Source organism: Macrotis lagotis, chromosome 3, assembly GCF_037893015.1.
Source record: "Macrotis lagotis isolate mMagLag1 chromosome 3, bilby.v1.9.chrom.fasta, whole genome shotgun sequence".
In the NCBI taxonomy this organism is placed as follows: domain Eukaryota; kingdom Metazoa; phylum Chordata; class Mammalia; order Peramelemorphia; family Peramelidae; genus Macrotis; species Macrotis lagotis.
In genome coordinates, this window is record NC_133660.1 from 50641036 (window position 1) to 50646040 (window position 5005).

The following is a 5005-nucleotide window of genomic DNA, read 5'->3' on the forward strand; positions in this document are numbered from 1 at the left end:
CAAACTTTTTTCCCTCCAGAAGAATTTTGTTTCTATATTTTCTAACTTTATAAAATAATTCTTGGTATTTTGATTGGTATGGCACTGAATTATTATAGATTACTAAACTAGTAGAAGAGGTATTACATAAGTTCACAACTCCCAAATGTATTTGTATTCCAGTTTTCCCACATGGCCTCCTACATTTGTTATTTTCCTTTTCTATCATATTAGCCAATCTGATAGATGTGAGGTTGTATCTCAGTTGTTTTTTAATTAACATTTCTCTAATCCATAGTAATTTAGAGCATTTTTTCATATAACTATAGATAGCTTTAATTACATGGAATTCTTATTTTTATTATATTTGCTCAGCATATCATGAACAATAAATATTTTTCCAATTATTTAGTTCTGGCTATTTTTATGGAAGTGCTTTGTATTGTCTAAGGTGATTTTAAATGGAAGTTCCTTTTTTATGTTTTGCTGCTGATGGACCTTGTTGGTACTACATAGAAATGCTTATGATTTATGTAGGTTTATTTTTTAACCTGCAACTCTGCTAAATGTGTTAATTTTTCAAGTAGTTTTTAGCTGATTTTCTAGAATTCTCTGAGTATATCATCATATCAAGTTCAAAGAGGAAGAGTTTTGTCTCCTCATTGCCTATTCTAATTTCTTCAATTTCTTTTTCTTCTACTATTGCTAAGGCTATCATTTCTAGTACAATATTGAACAATATGAGTGATAACAGGCACTCTTGTTCCACTCCTGATCTTATTGGAAATACTTCTAGCTTATCCCCATTACTTATAATGTTTGCTGATGATTTTAGATAAATACAGCTTATCATTTTAAGGAAAACCCCATTTATTCCTTGCTCAATAGTGTTTTTAATAGGTATGGGTGTTATAGTTTATCAAAAGTCTTTTTCCACTGTTATTGAGATGATGTCTGTTAGCTTTGTGTTTGAAATAGTCAATTATGTTGAAAATTTTCCTAATACTGAAACAATCCCACATTTCTGACATAAATCCTACTTAATCATAGTGTATTATTCTGGTGATACATTTCTGCAACCTCTTTCCTAATATTTTATTTAAAAATTTTGCATCAATATTCATTAGTAAAATGTGTCTATAATTTTCATTCTTTGCTTTGGCTCTTTGTGATTTAAGTAATTTTACTATATTTGTGTCATAAAAGGAATTTGGCAGGACTTCTTTGTGTATCTTTTCAAATAATTTATATAGAATTGGAATTAATTATTTTGAATACTTAGCAGAATTTACAAGTAAATCCATCTGATCCTAGAGATTTTTTCTTAGGCAAATCATTGATGGTTTATTCAATTTCTTTTTCTAAAATTAGATTATTTAAAGTATTTTATTTCTTCCTGTTAATTTGTGTATTTTTGTAAATATTCATCCATTTAACTTAGATTGTCAGATCATATTTATTGGAATACAGTTAAGCCTATTAGTTCTGTATTATGATTTTTGATTTTTTTCTTCATTGGTGATGAATTCACCCTTATCATTTTTAATACTGGTAAGTTGGTTTTCTTCTTGCTTTTATTAAATCAAATTAAGCAAGGGTTTATCTATTTTATTGTTTTTTTAATAAAAAGTCTTAATTTTATTTGCTATTTCATCAGCTTTCCTACTTTCAATCTTATTATTCTCTCCTTTGATTTTGAGAATTTCTAATCTGGTATTTAATTGGAGTTTGTTCATTTGTTCTTTTTCCTAACTTTTTTAGTTGCATACCCAATTAATTGATCTCTCTCTCTCTATTTTATTCATGTAAACATTTAGAGATATAAAATCTCTCATATGAACTGCTTTGGCTACATCCCATTAGTTTTGATACATTGGCTCATTATTGTCATTCTCTTGGATAAAATTATTGATTGTTTCTATGATTTCTTGCTTGATTTCCTCATTTTTTAGTATTAGGTTATTTACTTCCCAATGACTTTTTAGCCTATCTTTCCGTGGTCTCTTATTATATATAATTTTCATTGCATCATGATCCAAAGATAATGTATTTAATGTTGCCTTTCTGCATTTGAGTGTGAGGTTTTTAATACTCTAATGCATAGTCAATTTTTGAATCATTGCCATGTACCACCAAGAAAAATATCTATTCCTTTCTATCCCCAATCAATTTTTCCAGAGGTCTATCAAATCCAACTTCACTAAAATTTTATTCACCTCCTTAACTTCTTTGATGGTTGTGTATTTAGATTTATCTAATTCTGAGTGGGAGAAGTTGATGTCCTCTATAATTTACTTTTGCTCTTTATGTCTTCCTGTAACTCCTTTAACTTTTCCTCTAAGAATTTGGGTGCTATAACAGTTGGTGCCTATATGTTTAATATTGATATTACATCATTGTCTAAAGATGTAGATTGCCTCCTTATTCCTTTTAATTATATTTATTTTTACTTTTGCTTTGTCTGAAATCAGGATTGCTAAGTCTGCTTTTTTTAACTTCTGCTTTACTTTTACTCCGAGTGTAGGATTCTCATTTTTAATTACTCTATTATCTGCCTCTATTTTATGGAAGAGTTCATCTCATTCACATTTATAGTTATGATTACTAACTCTGAATTTCCCTCCCTCTTAGTTCTTCATTTGTATTTTTCTCTTTCCACTCACTCTATCCCTCCTTATTAATGTTTTTCTTCTGACCACAACTTCCCTCAATCTGCCTTCCCTTTTCTTTCTCCATTCCCCTCTTACTTGTCTATCAACTTCTCTTCTATCAGTCCTCCCTTTCCATTTCTTCTCCTTGTAAGTTAAAATAAATTTCTAAACCCAACTTAGTGTATTCCCTCTATGAACCAAATGATGAAAGTAAGATTCAAACAATTATCATACTCTCCCTTCCTTCTCTCTACTAAATTAGGTCCTTTGTACCTTTTCATATGGTGTAATTTACCCTATTCTGCCTCCCCTTTTCTCTTTTCCCAGAACAATGATTTTTTTCATGCTTTAATTTTTTAATATCATTACATCAAGTCAATTTATGTCCATACCTGTTGTCAAAGTATATTCCTTTTAATAGAGATACAGTTCTTCCCAAGAAGGAATCTAAATGGTGTAATCTTATTGAATAACTTTTTTTCTTTCCTGTTAACCTTTTTATGCATTTCTTGAGTTTTGTACTTGAAGACTGAATTTTCTTTTCAGCCCTGGTCTTTTCATCAGGAAAAGTTTGAAAGCCCCCTATTTCATTTTCCTCTGAAAGTATATACTCAGTTTTCCTGAGTATTTGTTCTTGGTTGTAGTCCAAATTCTCTTGCCCTGAAGAATATTAAATTTTATGTAATCTTTAGTGTAATACTTCCTTGGTATTTGAATTGTTACTTTCTGCCTGCCTGCAGTATTTTCTCCTTGACCTCTTAATTCTGGAATATTCCTTGGAGTTTTCATTTTGCAATCTCAGAAGATAATCGATGAATTCTTTCAAAGACTATTTTGCCCTCCAGTGCTAGGATATCAGGGAAATATTTTCTTATTAATTTCTTTAAAAGTTCTTAGCTAGGCTCTTTTTTGATCATGGTTTTCAGGTAGTACAATAATTATCTCTTTGTTTTCTAGGATCTATTTACCAGGTCAGTTGTTTATCCAATGAGGTATTTTCTTCTATTTTTTCATTCTTTTTTCATTTTGTTTGACTGATTCTTGATGTCTTATAGAGTCATTAGCTTCTGCTTGCCCAATTCTAATTTTTAAGGGAGAATTTTTTTTTCAGTTATCTTTAGTGTCTTCTTTTCCATTTGATAAATTCTTTTTAAGTGAACTTTTCTTCTATGGATATTTTTTTCATTTGACCCATTCTAATTTTTTAAAGAGTAGTTTGTTAAGTTTTCTTCAGTCGATTTTTGAACTTTCTTTTCTTAGCTACTCTCTCTTGCATTTCTTTTTCCTAAATTTTCTTCTACCTTGATTACTTGATTTTTAAAATTCTACTTTGATTACTTGATTTTTAAAATTCCTTTAGACTTTTTCAAGAGGACTTTTGGGGCTTGAAAACAATTCATATTGCCCTATGAATTTTTACAGATAAACCTTTTCCCACTGTCCTCTTCTGAGTTGTTTCTTGTTGCCATAGTAGCTTTCTATGGGAAAGTCTTTTTTTCTATTTCTTACTCATTTTTTAGCCTATTTTTGTAGTTTTGAAAGTTGAGTTCTTCTCCTGGGGCAGAGAGAGCACTATTCCATGCTTCTTGTGCTGGAATCCAGGAGTCTGCTCGTTGACTTTCCAAGTTGTGTATTATGTGCTAGTATCTTGCCCCCTGGACTGGAGTTGCCTAGCCTAGTCAGATCTTCTGTGCAAGGGTTCCAGGGCTAGTGGCCTTCTAAACTGGAGACAGGAGTCTCATAGCTGGCCTGCTCTGCTGAAGTAGAACAGAGGGGCTTAGGTTGCTGATCTTTGCTGTGACTAAGAACCTCCCACTTATTTCCTCCTACCCCATCTGCATTGGTCTGGGCTTCCCCTCCATCCAAATGAAACAGATCTCCTGAAGTCCTTCCAAGAATCAAGTTCCAAGTTCCAAGAACTGAAAAATTGTTCCACTCTGTTTTTTAATGGGTTCTGTCACTCCAAATGAATTTAGAAACTTGATTTAATGTTGCTTCTGAGGGAAATTGAGAGTTCAGTTACCTGAAGAGCTCAGACAACTTCCTGGCTTCTCTCTACCATCTTGGCTCCACTTCCCTCAATGAGTAATTGGGGGGTTTTGATTTCTGCAAGGCAATAGAGTTAACTAACTTTCCCAAGGTCACACAAATAGGTAATTATCAATTGTCTGAGTCTGGATCTGAACTCAGGTCCTCCTGACTCCAGGGCCAGTGCTCTATCCACTGCACTACCTAGTTGCCCTCCATGAAGTAATTGCTAAGGGTCAACATAAGAAGAGTTCTCCATTGGAATACCTCTGTGCTTGGTCCTATGCTCTTTACCATTTTTATCAATGATTTGGATAAAGACATAGATTGTGTTTTCATAATATTTG